This window comes from Typopeltis vanoorti, chromosome 23 (assembly GCF_054136105.1).
Source record: "Typopeltis vanoorti isolate ZY-2024b chromosome 23, IOZ_Tvanoo_1.0, whole genome shotgun sequence".
Lineage (NCBI taxonomy): Eukaryota > Metazoa > Arthropoda > Arachnida > Uropygi > Thelyphonidae > Typopeltis > Typopeltis vanoorti.
This window is the reverse complement of record NC_143571.1, coordinates 16,799,314-16,815,881: the sequence shown is the minus strand read 5'-3', so window position 1 is coordinate 16,815,881 and position 16,568 is coordinate 16,799,314.

Genomic DNA, 16,568 nt, shown 5'->3' with positions numbered 1-16,568 from the left:
CTTATGTACCACTTTCAGATACTTATCAATCAGCCATCCACTTATCCAAGTCAACAGTTCATATTCCATTACCATATTCTTCAGTGCATGCAAAAGCTTTCATGTGGTGTTCCATGAAATTACTTAGCAAAACTGAATAGTGTCACAGTGTATACATTCCCTTTATCCAAATCGCCCTAACATTGTTATAAAATAATAGCAAATTGCTCAGATATGACGTCCCTTTAGTAAACCCATGCTGCTCTTTGCAATGTACAGCTTGTACATCAATAGCTTTCTGCTTTCGAGTTCATATCAAATTGTATTAAATTAAACCAGCACTCCAGAAATACTAAGAGGTCGGTTGATAGACAGATCGGTTTTTGCCCTACAGTCATATAATGGGATTATTATACATTCTTTCGATAACTGTGCGATCTTTCCTGAGCTGAGACTCAATTTATAGAAATATGTCAAGGGCTAAGCCATTTCGGATAAATTCCATTAGCATACGTGCTAATATAGAATCTGATCCTATTGATATACAAGTTATGCAACAGTTTTAGATCCACATTCTTATGCACCTTTAACTCTTCATCTAATGTAGTGGCAGTATTTGCACCATTTTACGTAGACCTAGTGGATAGAGCTTAGCACAGTGGGCATTCATTATTTCAATGAAAAATTTCATCTGCTTCCGAGAAAAGTTTACTGTTTACATTCATGAAGTTTTTCTTCCACATTCATCTTTTTTTCTTTTACTTGTGGAATGGCGATCAAATTCTTTTGAGCTGCTTTTACCCATTACAGGCAGTTACTTTTCATACTCCGATTTAGCTTTCCGTACAATATTCATAACTTTTCTGGCATGCGCTTTATACATTTCATAACTCTTCTCACTGTTATTCTCAAAATATTCTTTCCACATCATCTTCTTCTTATGGATCTCTTCCTCAATAAGGATAGATCCATTTCACTTCCATCCTATTTATACGTCGAACGGTAGGGACGCATTCAGATACTTCTTCATTTAATCACTTTTTTAAGGCTTTCCATGAATTGTGATAACTTCCGATAACATGAATTGTTCAATTTGTATATCAACGATATACGAAATGATTTGATAAGAAAAATTCAGTTGTTTGTTGATGATGCTAAACAGAGAAGAGGTAATGGTAAATAAAGGCGATGCAGAGATCCGGCCAGAAGACTTAAGCTAGCAGTATGAGCAAAGGTAAATGACCGCAAGTTTAATGTAGCCAAGTGTAAGGTGATGCACTTTGGTAAGAGATAAGAAGCTATGTACTATATTGATAGAAGAGAACTGCAGAAAACTGAAGAGACTAGGGACGATTGTGGATAGGGAGTTGAAGTTCAGAGAGCATATTCCTAAAGTAACCCAAAACAACACATTACATTACATTACATGTTTGATGAAGAACACGGTAACAAAAAAGGGATAGAGAGGTTATTTTCCCCTATATATATCGCTTTATTATTGCCTCATCTGGGCTACTGCGCATACATCTACACACGTGGAGCTGATGAAATGCCAGAAAGGTTCCGGAGGAAAGTGACAAAAATTGTGGCAGATCTGTGGAATGCTCCCGAGGAGAATAGAATGACAATCTGTAAGCTTAAAAAATTAGCTGATTGGTAATAAAAAGCAGAGATGATAGAAGCATTTATGTCATTAAGTGTGTGTGTGGGGGGGGAGGGGATATTGGATTGACACTGCAGACTTTTCAAGTACATGGCAAGATGGTAGAGAAAAGGGGGTAATCAATGGAAGTTCTGTAAGAATGTAGTTATCACGGATGTTAGAACGATTTTTTGTTTGGAGGGGGATGAAGGGTATGAATAGTTTGCCAGAGATGGTTTTAGGTGCTTCATCAGTGAATGAGTTATAATAATAATAATAATAATAATAATAATAATAATAATAATAATAATAATAACACTGGCCAACAAAAAAAAAAAAATTTCTGCCGATTATGATCTGACACTTATTTTTTTTACTAATTTCGGTGCGCTGATTTCAAATATCAAATCCATTTTTCTCTATCACGTCACGTTTTTCCTCTATGGCATTTTCTTTTTTGCTAATTTGTAAGTTTTTGATAGTTTTAAGGAGGCAGTACTATTTAGAGGATCAAAAAAATCGATTTTTTAATATTATTTTCTGAAAGTATGTAGTTTTAACACGTTCATTGCCAATCACGCGATATCGTGCGATGCGAGTCTCACCAAACGGCCGATCACGCGTTATCGCGTTGACGTCGCTAACTAAATAAAAAAATAAAAAAATTTGGCTACAACACGAAATTCAAATTTTCAGCTTGGCAATGAACGATATCGCGCGATCACGCGATGCGAGTTCTCACCAAACGACCGATCACGCGTTATCGCTTGGACGTCGCTAACTAAATAAAAAAATAAAAAAAATTTGGCCACCACACGAAATTCCAATTTTTAGCTTGGCAATGAAAGTGTTAAAAATCTGTTCCTAACTTTTTATCAAGAAATTCGAAAAATTCCCGAAGATATAGCCTATTATTCAAAGCGGTGCGCAGATCAGAATCGGAGCGCTCACCGCTCTCGCTTGTTAGTAAACGAATAAATGCGTAAGAACCTACAACGGCACGTACTGGCGCTTTGAATGCGAGAGAGGCCGATAACCGACCTAATACATTTAGGTGATGAAAAGCAGGAGATGACAACTGCCTAAAACAAATGAATGCTATATGCGTCATAGCGGACAAAGAACGATCGAAATCAGTCAATCGTTAATCGATCGCGAAAGTATGATGAGCGCTTATAACGTTTCAATAAAGTCTCATCTGGGTTTTTTTTTGTCTTGTTAATTGCATGTTAGTCGGCAGTGAAGAAAATACATCATGTCTACTACTCGAAATTGTGTCAATAGTGTGGATTCCTTCTGCTACATTTGTGGCAGCTTTACTGTTCCAGTCAAAGGACAAATATCACTGATTTCGTTAAGAAAGTGTACTTTGCATACTTTGACTTAAAATTTGCAGATCAGGACAAGTCATGGGCTCCAAATAAAGTGTATAAGTCTTGTGTAGAATATTTACGACAGTGGAGCATGGGAAAACGCCAAAATTCAGGTTTTGGCATCCCAATGATTTGGCGTGAACCGAAAAATCACGTAGATGATTGTTATTTTTGTTTAGTTCAGACTATAATTATACAGGTAATAATAAGAAGAATATGAAAAAAATTGTGTATCCAAATCTCGACTCAGCAATTCGGCCAGTTGCTCATTCCAATGAAATAGCCGTGCCAATTTATAAAGGACTTCCTTTACTTGAGAACGAGCATGATCGGGATATGTCAGATGTTCTTGAGGAGCAAGACCCGGATGTTGATTTAGACAATGAAAATTTAATTTCTAGTTCTGGACCGCAACGTTTTACTCAAGCGGAATTGAATGACTTAGTAAGAGATTTGAGCCTATCAAAGGAATCATCAGAATTGTTAGCTTCAAGATTAAATGAAAAAAACTTACTGGAGCAAGATACGAAGATAACTTTTTATCGTAGCAGGGAAAGTAATCTTGTACAATATTTTAAACAAGAGTGTGGGTTTGTTTACTGTAACAATATGTCAGGTTTACTAACTGAAATCAGTGTTGTACAATATCATCCAAATGAGTGGCGTTTATTTATCGACAGTTCAAGCAGAAGTCTCAAGTGTACCTTACTACACAATGGGCATGTATATGGCCAAATTCCTATTGGCTATTCAGTCCACTTAAAGGAAACATATGAGGACATTAAAAAGGTTCTGAAGTTATTAAAATATACAGACTATAACTGGATCATCTGTGTGAATCTTAAAATGGTGAACTTTTTACTTGGCTTTCAAAGAGGATATACAAAGTTTCTGTGTTTTCTATGCTTCTGGGATAGTCGAGCTAGAAACCAACACTGGAGTAAGAAACATTGGCCTCTTAGAATATCCTTAAATGTTGGAGAACAGACTGTTATAAATCAACCTTTAATCGACAGAGAAAAAAATCATTTTTCCACTTCTACACATCAAACTAGCTCTTATGAAGCAATATGTTAAAGCTTTAGATTTACAATTTTAGATGACTGTTTCCAATACATATGTGAAAAATTTCCACGACTTAGTTACGAAAAAATTAAAGCCGGTGTATTTGATGGACCGCAAATTAGAACTTTCATGAGAGACCCAAATTTCATGAACTCTATGAACGAAATTGAGAAAGAGGCCTGGATTTCATTTACGATGGTTGCGAATAATTTTCTTGGAAACAAAAAAGCGAGCAATTACAAAGATCTAGTGAAAACAATGCTTGAAAATTTCCAGCGCCTAGGTTGCAACATGAGCATAAGGCTTCATTTCCTATACAGTCATCTTGATAGATTTCCCGAGAATTTAGGTGCTGTAAGCGATGAACAAGGCGAAAGATTTCATCAAGACTTAAAAACTATGGAAGATCGGTACCAAGGAAGATGGCATTCTCACATGATGGCCGACTACTGTTGGAGTATTCAAAGGGATTGCCAAAACAGAACACACAGCAGAAATTGCTACAAGCAAAAATTTATTCCCTAAAACTCATGTGTAAGTAAAATTCTTATTTTTTTATAAATATCCTTGTAATTTTTAATGAATATTGTTAAGTAGTTATGTATCTAATTATCGGCCTCTCTCGCATTCAAAGCGCCAGTACGTGCCTTGGTAGGTTCTTACGCATTTATTCGTTTACTAACAAGCGAGAGCGGTGAGCGCTCCGATTCTGATCTGCGCACCGCTCTGAATAATAGGCTATATCTTCGGGAATTTTTCGAATTTCTTGATAAAAAGTTGGGAACAGATTTTTAAAAGTACATACGTTCAGAAAATAATATTAAAAAATCGATTTTTTGATCCTCCAAATAGTACTGCCTCCTTAAAACTATCAAAAACTTACAAATTAGCAAAAAGAAAATGCCATAGAGGAAAAACCTGATGTGATAGAGAAAAATGGGTTTGATATTTGAAATCAGCGCACGAAATTAGTAAAAAACAAGTCTTATATAAAAGTCAGCAAAAATTGTGTTGGACAGTGTAATCTAAGCCTTTCTTCTGCAGGTTCCTGTGTTACTCGATCTCTGGCACTGGCAAGCGAGATTTTTATCCCTGAAACTTGGATTTTTCTTCCCATAAACTAAAGAAATCGATAGTAGAACCCACACTATTCAGACAGGAACATATCCTGTTACGGTTAGGCACCAAGAGATGGCAGAACTTATTTTCCAGTATCTTCATCAGTTCTGCTTATAATTAGTGATAGTCTTGGAACAGCTATCTCTGGTTGGCAACTGGTGGAAATTGGACTGCCCACCCAGTCTCCAAAATCTAGTTAGGGTTAAAAAAAAGCCTCGCCTTCTCACTATAAGAGAATAAAGAGAGTTAGCAGATTTTTAATGATGATGATGATGATGATAATAATATTGTCTTCCTATTCAGTAACTGATATTTTAGTCTATGATCACTGACACCAACTGGAGCAAAAGATTCACATTATTAATTGAGATCCCTTCCCAAGCTATGATCAGGCCTAATACTATTTGATCTCGATTTCCTTCTTTCTCGTACTACTTGAAAAAGTTGCCTCTTAACTATTCAATAGCTTTCCCTTTATTCTTATAATCGGATTTCTGTTCCATTCAGTCAATGTTCGGAAAATGTGAACGATGATGCAGATAGCATGCATCGGCAAATAAGCCGAATGAGTGGGGGACGGGCAACTATTGTGAGGTATCTCAACTAAGAGAACATAGAAGGGAAGGAGCAAAGGACACATGAGAGGAAGGGAATGGAATATTCCCTTCCTCTGCAGTTACTGAGGAATAATTAACTAAGGCATCATGTGATGGAATGCACTTAGGGTTTAGGAATCCAAGATCCAATAACTTCATCAGATAATTTGTGTATAACTAATATGATCATATTGCTACCATTTGATGAATGCGATCATATAGTTTTGATCTGGGAGTGGATAAACGTGTTGAAGATTCAGTCAGGGATATATATGGAATCACAAGAATGGAAAGTATAACAAACTCAGTATATTGCTTGAATCAGTGCCATGAGATGTGAAACTGGAAAGACTGGATTTTGATAATGCACGGAGAGTGGTAAAGGAGTGTTGAAGCAAATAACAGATTGCATCCCTATAGTCTGGAGAATAAATCAGGTGAGAGTTAAATGTATGACTATGATCATTAAGCATGGCTACAGAAAATTGTGGAGGGAATTCAAAGAGAAGTGTGACCAGCAGACATAGGAGCAGGTCAAAGCCCAGGCCAAGAGAGTAATTCAGGACAAAATTCAGGCATGAGAGGAAATTGACAGTATAAGTGAAAGGCAAGCCCAATGAGTTCTTTTGATATATTGCAAGTAAAAGAAATATGGATTATGGAAGAATATGAAAAAGAATATGAGATACTGCAGTAAGAAGAGAGGCAAGTAATTATATATTGAAATATAAGTAAATGAACTGAGACTTAATAGGGTATTACAGAACTTTGATAATTTAATAAATGATACAGCAGCCGTTTTACGAGAAGGTGTTAGGGCAATACCAGTGCATTTGACCAAGTCGTTTAATTTAAGTCTCAGCTCTGGGATAATCAGAAGTGTGTGGACAGTGGAGAAATAGTTCAATTGCATAAATGAGTCTCAAAGACTAAGGTAGAGAGGAAATGGGTAGACTAGAATTGGACGCTATATGGGAATCACATAGGTTTGTAAAGGATAGGTGGTGCATCAGTAGCTTACTTTTTATAATACAATAACAGTTCAGTTCAACAAAGGAAAGTGGGTTTACAATGATACTGCAGAACTTTACAAAGACTTTTCACAGGATACCTCATGGAATTCTGATGAATAAATTGCAGTCTATGGAAATGAATATAAATTTCGTGAATAAGAGGGTGGTTGAATGACAGGTACCACAGAGTTGTTTATTCAAGAGCAGAGTCTAGTAGATGACCAGTGACTTCTGTCGTGTTACAGGGCTCTTTCCATTAGCCACTGCTATTTCATTTCTGCATTAAAGATATAGGAAAAGATCTTCAGTTGTTTACCTATTATGCAAAATGGGGAATAGTAATAATTTTAACATCAATAATTATGATGTTAAAATTTTGCAGGATGATGTAAAATAGACAGGCAGTATAGGAAAAGAAGAATGGATGTCAGTTTAATGTGAAAATGCATAAGGTGATGCATTTGCAGTGAAAATATTACCAGTTGTGTACATATGGGTATTGGATATGTACTCCAGTATATTCATGAAGCCTAGGATTTAGGGATGTTAATGATATGGAATTATAATTTACAGTGCATATTTGCAAAAGTCGCTAAAACAGTTAAACAGATTAGTTGGTTACTGAAGAATAGCCTAAGGAGCAGAGATAAGCAATTATTATTTATTTTTATAGGGCCTTCTTCATTAGCTAATGTGTGGAATGCAACTTATTAGGAAAGGTAGAAGATTTGTAAGTTACAGAAATTTGTTGACAGGTGGAAAAGTTGTGGTATGATTGAAACATAAATAACTGAACGATTTTTACAAGATATTTGAATGCGGAGTTCAATAAATATTTCACTCAGCAATAACCATTATTGTACTTCTCAAACATTATTTTTGAACTCCTTCCCAAAAAAAAAAAAAAAAAAACCACTCACAAATGACTCTGCTACCAATAGTTATTCACTACTTTCGAAGAAAAATTATTGGAGAGGAAAGAGAGCTAGGCGTTAGCGGTGCTGCCTACATTCATCCCTTAGTAGTCATTTACTGAAAAAAAAATTCTGGCAATCGTATAAAGGCTTGTAAGTAACTGATATGTAGCTGCCATGTCCTCCCTTTTCTATTGATCAGCCAATTTCTTTAACACTACAAATATACCAATCTATCCTCATAAGGACCATTCCTTAAATTTGCCATCTCAAGAAACTAGGTGACCAGATTTGAGCAAGTTAGTCCAGATTGGCCTATATCAAAGCCTTGTGAAGAAATATAATTACCTACTTATCTTGCTGCTAAAAGTGTTCTTCAATAACCAGTTATTCCTGTGAGCTATTTTAGTCCTTCAGGAAACTTGTCCTGTTAACTTTAACTCACAGTCCACCGGTACTCCAAATCCCTAGTCTTATCAACACTCCGGTGTACAAGTGTTATCAGTGTTAACTGTTCATCTCAAAATGTTTAACCATACATTTTAAGGTTAAAATTAAAACAATTGTTATTTGTCTATAATATAATATAAATATTTTTAAATGGTAGTAGATCTCTACACAAACATATAAGCTCTACCTATCCTTGTTCATCCAATTATGCATCATCAGCAAACAACTAAATATAACATCCCCCTTCCCCGAAATAATTTCCCATCTCATTAACATAGACATTAAATAGCTCCAGTACAAGGGGCCTGTTGCACATGATGTGTCAAATATTCTCTTATACTTTTCTCAACAATAAACTAATATTTGATGTCTACACATTATTAATTATGTTATCTATATCACAAGATTCATACCATACCATATCCATTTTTTCCGATGCCTATAACAAACTAAGCCGGTCAATCCTGTCAGATGTCATTGCAAAGTCAAGCAGTATATCATGATATAACCAGACCACAACGTTCTGTAACTTGGCTGCTACTTTATTATAAAAAGTACTGTCGTTTATACTATAACGCAGTATATGCATTTCTAAAAATCACTGCTTTATAGAATTTCGGACAAAAAAAAAAATAATAACAGCGCTTCTAGGAAAAGTAGGATTATCTGCAGATAACCCCAAACATGGAGAGTCTGGTAAGGAATACTCTAATTAAAATGCTATCACAGTGTTAAGCATTTTTATTTGTTAGGCAGCACGAAAAATTTCGGGTGGCCTAATGCACTTCGAATATAGTCACCGACTAGAGGAACTTTTTATAACTTTTTCTTTCACAGGTTCCCGACGTAGCCGATCTCTGAAACGAGCAAGTAGGTTTATCTATCGAAATCTGGAGATTTTCGTTCTGTAAACTCAACAAAATCGACCATAGAATTAACATTATTCAAACAATGAAAATATAGCGTTAAGATTCAGGATTATTATTATTATTATTATTATTATTATTATTATTATTATTATTATTATTATTATTATTATTATTATTATTATTATTATTATTATTATTATTACGGGCAGCTCCATGGAGTCTTTAGACTCATCGAGGGAGGCCCAACATCATGTCAAGAACAACTATTCAGCATTCACACATTATCTATCATACTTCACCTTGAACTCATTTACAGTCATGGCACCCACAACAGACTCTGGCAGCTTATTCCTCTCATTTACCACTCTCCAAGTTAAAAACCTAGCTCTAACACCCTTGCTAACCACACTCTTACCAAGTTTCCACGGATGGCCCCTAGACCTCCCACTACCAGTCCTATTCTCAAAAATATCTTCTGAATTAATCTTATAGAAACCCTTCAGTAATTTGAATGTCTCAATCATATCACCCCTTTTCTGCCTATCAACCAATTTCTGCAGCCCACAAATCTTCAACTTGTTCTCGTAAGGTTCGTTCCATAGACCTGCTATCGTCTTGGTCATTCGTCTCTGGATCCTCTCCACCTCCTCCCCATCAAGAAGAAACCCTGGCACCCATATCTGGGCACAGTAGTCTAGATGGCGTCATATCAAGGCTCGATACAGAGGAACAATAACTTGTTTGTCTCTGCTTGTTAAAGTGTTTTTCAGCAACCAAGTGATTTGATGAGCTGATTTAGACACTTTTGCGATGTGCCCCCTAAACTTCAACTCCCTATCCACCAACACTTCCAAATCTCTGGCCTAATCAATCTCCTGGAGTATGGTTCCACCAATGTGATATACTGCTGCTAATCTTTTCACCCCAAAATGCAAAACCTTACATTTTTCCACATTAAATTTTGCTCCCATAACTGGGGTGGTGCACCAGTATAGTAAGAAAGGCTAATTATGAGAGAAAGCCAGCTGATGAGGCCAAAAGAAATCAAAAGGAGTTCTTTCACTGTGTTACAAATAACATGATAAATAACTATGGAACGATGATTCTAAAAAAGGTGTGGATGGTGGGGAAGTAACAGAAATAAATCAAATAGCTGAGTTACTTAGTGATCATTTTGTCAGTGTTCCATCTTGGTTGCAATATTTCAGTGTCGAATGTATCACTTACTGATGAAAGACTAGAGATCGAAGAAATATAGGTGCTTAGTTTATTACAGAACCTTACTGCTAATATAGCCATGTGGTTATAAGGTATATTGGCCCATGTGCTACGAGAAAGTGCAAGAGAATTAGCACCTTATCTGACTAAGCTGTTTAAGTTAAGCTTCAGTTCTGGTAAAGTTCCTGTAGAGTGGAAGAAGGGGAAATTAATTCCACTGCATAAGGGAGGCTTGTTAAGGTCTTGAGAATATCAGGAGTGCTTTTTAAGTTTTTGGAGAAATTGATAAAAATTAGAATTCAGGACTGGGTGGACAGAAATATTATACTTTATAAAGGGCAACATGGTTTTGTGAAGAGGTAGGTCTTGCCTTAGTAACTTACTTTCTATAATAAAGTAACAGTAGAGTTGGATAAAGGAAATCCCTACTCAGTGATGCTGCTGGACTTTGCAAAGGGAGGATTTTGACTGGATTCTACACGGAACTCTATTGCATAAACTGGAGCAAATAGGTATGGATTCGAAGCCGGGATTTGAATTAGAATTGAATTGTCTGCTGGACAGGCAGATGAGTACTTTATGGAGGAGCTGAGTCCAGTAGAAGGCAAGTGACTAGTGGTATACCTCAGGTCCTGGTACTTAGTGCCCTGTTGTTTAATTTACCCATTAATGATATTGGAAATAATCTTAAAGGAAATATCCACTAGCTTGCTGATGATGCAAAACTGGGAAGAGTCAATTCAAATGGTGTAGTATCTTGCAGGATTACTTAAATAGGCTGGCGGTATGGGCTAAAGTAAATGGCTGTCCGTTTAATTGGTTAAGAGTAAGATGATGCACTTCAGGAGGATGACATCACATGCTATTACTATACTCGTATTAATGCAACTGAACTGCAAGATGATGAGGCTAGGAATTTGAGGATTACTGTGGATAGAGAACTTAACTTAAGAGGACATATTGCGAAGTTTGCCAAAACATCACATTAAATTACATGGTTGAAGAACTCACTGAAAAATAGGGATGGGGAAGTTATTGTTCCACTTTATAAAGCATTAATAAGACCACTTCTGGACTACTGCAGACAGATCTGATCATCTGGATTTCTTGATGATGAAGAAATGGTTGAGAAGATCCAGAGGCGAGTTACACAGGCCTATGAGGAAAGATTGAAGGTCTGAGGCCTTCACAACTAGCTGATTGGTGTATGAGAGGAGATATGATAGAAGCTTTTAAGTTATTAAAGGAATTGTATAGGATTGATATTGATAATTTTTTCAGAATAGTGCAAGAAGGGAGAGAACTTGTACAATCTCCAAAGTTCATCCCTGGAGATTGTACAACAGTGTGGTTAACAAGTGTATGTTAAGACTAGATTTTTTTCTTGGAGGGTGATAAATATGTAGTATGCGTTGCCATGGGTGTTTCTGAAGGCTTTGTCTGTTACTGAATTTAATTAGAAGTATGATAATTATTGTGTGAATAATGGTTAGTGTGTCAATGTAGGAACTTGTGAATGAGTCTTCTGACAACATTGAGACACTGTTGACAACGGTTCGACAATTATACTACAATAATTGTCGAACCGTTCCAGTTTTAAGTTCAACTAATTCGGGGCTACAAAGAAACATGTCAAAATTATGCATTACAATAATTCTCTGACTTAGCGAAATATGCAGAAGTTGTTGGTACATATTCTTGTACCAACTGAACTGAACTAAAATGGAACTGTCTGCATAGTTCAGTTTTAGTTCCAAATGGATCATTTTTATCATAATATTTCCGAGTTTTTGTTATTGTTATATTTCATCGAATCGTTTCGACTCCTGGTGATTCTATGAACATACATCCATTCAGATCTGTCCCTGGTAATATCTTCCAGACTTTCCAAGCGCATTCCAGTTGCTTCTTTAACTCCATCCACCCATCTAATCCTTGGACTTTCTCTTCTCCTGCTTCCATCAACTTTAGCAAGCGTCATCATCTTTTCCAGACTGTCATTTGCTTGCATAATATGACCGAAGTATAACCAATTTTGCTTGATGATCATAGCATCGAGGGAGCAATCTGGCTTTATTCTGTCTATCACTGAGTTATTGGTTTGCTTTGCAGTCCATGGTATTCTTAGTAAGCGTCTCCAAACCCATAATTCAAATGTATCTATTTTCCTTCTTTCACTCTTTCTCAGGATCCAACTTTTACATCCACGCAGTACCATAGGGAATGCCATTGCTTTCACGATTCTGATTTTTGTTGCGAGGCTAATATCTTTATCTTTAAAGCTGTTGCTTAAATTTGTCATAGCCTTCTTTCTGAGTAATAATCTTCTTCAGTATAATAACCATCTTGATCAATTCGGGATCTTAGGAGCACAACATTGTTAACTGCTTCCATTTTCTCCCCGTCTACTTCAAAATCATTAAGTACACATGTTGCCATAACTTTTGTCTTTTTGAGGTTAAGTTTCACATCATATTTAGCACCTACTTCTTTAACTTTCATAATAAGTTCCTCCAAATCTTCTTTGCATTCTGCTAGCAAGGTGGTATCATCTGCATACTTCAAATTATTAATATTTCTCACCAATTTTAATTAGATATATGTAATTAGATGTTTCAGTAATGGTTCTTAATTAGATATATGTAAATACGGTCTATGATAATAAAAACAATTATTATTCAAAATTCAACAAAAATCGTAACTTAGGTAGTGTCCTATGTAAATATAAGAATTGCATTCTTATATTTACACAAGAATGTAATTTTTACTGGATGTTTGTACAAACATTGAAAATATGACATGTGAAGTATATCAATGTAAATGTTTTGCATGATAACTTTGTCAAACCTAAAAAAATACACCATGAAACCATATTATCTGTCCTGTGTAGCTGTAAACTATAACTGCAAACAATTACTGTGATTGTTATTATTCTGTTATATGAATCGTATACTGTGCAAATTATAAATACAAATTGAAATCTGAATGAATCTCATATAAGGCTTAAAATTTATATAATATGCATGTAATTTATTTAGGAGGTATAAAAGTGTTGTTGTTATTATTATTATTATTATTATTATTATTATTATTATTATTATCATTATTATTATTATTACACCTCCAGTGAGTTAAGGGCTCATGGAGAGAGGTAGATATCGCTCGTGCTACACGTCATATCATATATGGAATGCATTGACAAACTTCAAAGCAAGTAATTCTAATCAAGAATCGTCATATTAGGGGAAAATATAGGTCTCTCAACCCATTATTGAGTGAATTTTCATTTTCGACTTCTATGGATGATCCTTTAAGAAGATTGTAATCTCAATCTGATCACTTCTTCTTGTATGTTAGTGTCGGCAGGCCAAAAATTCTCAATTTCGTATAATCAGCATTTCACATCACGATATCATCAATGACACTCTCCTTTGTAATATCTCCATTGTAGTTATTAGCATTACGTCAGAAACAACGAGATCAGATCTGATCACAGTATTCCAGATCAGGGGTTGTGCTAAAGCCTTTTATAGAGGTAAAAAACGACTTCGTTATAGCTACATGTATGTATTTGTTTCAGCACTCCAATTTAACTCCGAATATTCGTTTTATCACGTCGAATTTTACCTTGAAATATTTGCTGTGATGATCCATGAACCTTAACTTCCTATCCACTTAGAGCATCCCTAGCCTGCTCCACCGATCCTCCCATCTGTGAATTACACTTGTGCAATAGGATCGTCATATACATTACCCTATTTTTGGAATCTTTCCTGTGCTAAGATTTAAATTATTTAGCCAGGTCAACAGACAACCGGTTCGGAGACTACTCTTTTTCGACCCGTGCAGATTTCCCATCAATCTTTATTGTCGAATTCTTATTCATTTTATGCAATAGCTCTAGTGCTTCCTCCTTATACACCTAAGTTTCCTCACCCAATTGAAAAGTAGCAGTGATCTAAAAGTTGCATACACCAGGTTCATAGATTTTAGCAAACTGGGCTCTCATTAGTTGAACAATAACTTCCACACCTTCTGCCCATATACCACCCGCATTCAAGAATGATATTCTCTCACCTTCATTCCTTCTTCTATTTATGTAATATAATGACAAAATTCTTTTGGGTAGTCTTTATCTTTCAGCGACAGTTTCTTTCCATACTCCCACCTAGCTTTCCATATAATATTCGTAATTGTCCTAGGGGCATTCCTAGGACAATTACGAGTATTGTCCGAGGGATGCCTAGGGATATATATCGGTTATGAAAATTATCCATAATTTTCATAACCGATGCCAACCACAGGAACATATTCCTTCTTTGTCAAAAAAAACCAAAAAACTTTTTATTCCTGTATAGGGAGTAGGTGAGGCTGTTTTAGCCTTATCCAACTTTTGGAGACTGAGCGGGCAGTTCGATCTCCACTGATATCCAATCAGAGATAGCTTGCCCGAGGCTATCATTAATTAAGCAGCACGCAGTGAAGAGAATGGCTCAACAAGTGCCGCCATCTCATGGTCCCTAATCTCAACATAATATATTCAATGTCCGAAATAATGTGGGTTCTACGGTCGATTTTCTTGCGTATAGGGGACGAAAAACCAGAGTTTCGGGAGAAAAAATCTGGTTGGCCGTGCTAAAGATCATCATTTCCTTAAGAATCTCCTGTTTAATATGATTGCACATTTCTTTCACTCCTACCCTATTTATTGTTCTAAATGTCGGAACACATTCAGATATTGTATCATTTAATGTATTTTCGAAACGAATCTTAAGCTGTGCCGATACCTTTTCCATTTAGCAAACAATACCATACCATAGAACAGAACCTAGTATATGCCTCAGTTGATCATAATTTCATTCATTTTAGTTTTGCATGTATACTTTTCTGAATGGAACACTCATATATTTGGCCACTTCCTAAATCAGCAGAACATTACCAAGAAGACTCAGAAAAGTTGCTTTTTTAACTGAACTCCCCCCCCTACTCCCGATACTATATTCTTATGAAACACTCACTGACATCGGTTTATCCAGTGAAATGATGTTAAAGCAGATGTATCGCAGGAGCTCAAAAAATTCGGCTTGATTCTTTTTATGATATTGCATCGCTCCCCAATCAATCTTCGAATAATTAAATCACACATAATGATTCATCTTTTAGTAAAAATTACGTTGATTTGGTGATATATTTCATTGTCATTAGCAACTGATCTACTAGGTCATAGCAACACCCCATCATATATTTGAAGGTGACAGATTCCATTTCACACCATAGAGCTTTAATCTCACTGTCATATGGAAAATTGCTACTAATATTGCAATCATGGCTTTCTAGCCTAACCAGTCTCAAGTCATTCGATATTATTATTATTATTATTATTATTATTCCTGATACCTCCAAGGAGTCCGAAGACTCATCACGGGAGGACATCTACAGCTGTCTCTACACCTAACCGCTACTACGAATCATCTCCATCAACGCCATCTACCGCCCACCTCCAACACCACCACAACTAGTAATTTTTGTCTGTAAATTGCGTGTGTTCTGAAGGGCCGATTTGTATGTATGCGGGATGAAAAACCCGAGTTTCCGGGAGAAAAAACCCTGCTACCTCCGTATGAGATCGGCTAACTCACCTTCGAATTGAAATCGACCAGATAAAGATTCCTCCCGTCGCGACGAGACTCGAACTTAGGCCTATTCCAATCGAAGGGCGCAATGTACCGTCGTTCTTCCAATTGCGCTACGGAGGCATTAACGTCATAACTCCTTCCTTTCCAATCTGTTAACTTTCTGGCAAGATAAATTAACTGGACCTATGGTTTCCTTTATCCCTTTGTCGGATGTGCAAAATTTGTGGGTTACGGAATATTACTTAGCACTTGGCTCATCCATTGTACGCTAATGACTATCAGTGATTTTTCTTCTTTTTTTTTCCTTCTTTTAAACTACTTGTTCGGTATTGTTTTTTGGATATTTCTCCTAAGATATTAGACGCTACAGTAGTTTGGGAGGAAGACTATGAGGGTTCATGCAAGTTCAGATAAAGCAAATGTATGATTAGTGAGAAAATGCAGACTTTAGTCACTAAGGAGTAAATAAGAATGGGATTGTGGGTACATAGAATAAGGTTAATGATGGACCTATGAGGTTTATATATCATTTATGCATACAAATGCCAGAAGTGTTGGGAACGAGAATGAAGAATTTTTAGCTTAGTCAGTCACGTATCACTAATATCAATAATGATGTAATTATACGCATAGAAAGTGATGGATATTTTTTAGGGCGGATAGAGCAAATGGAATAGGAGGAGGCTTATTACTA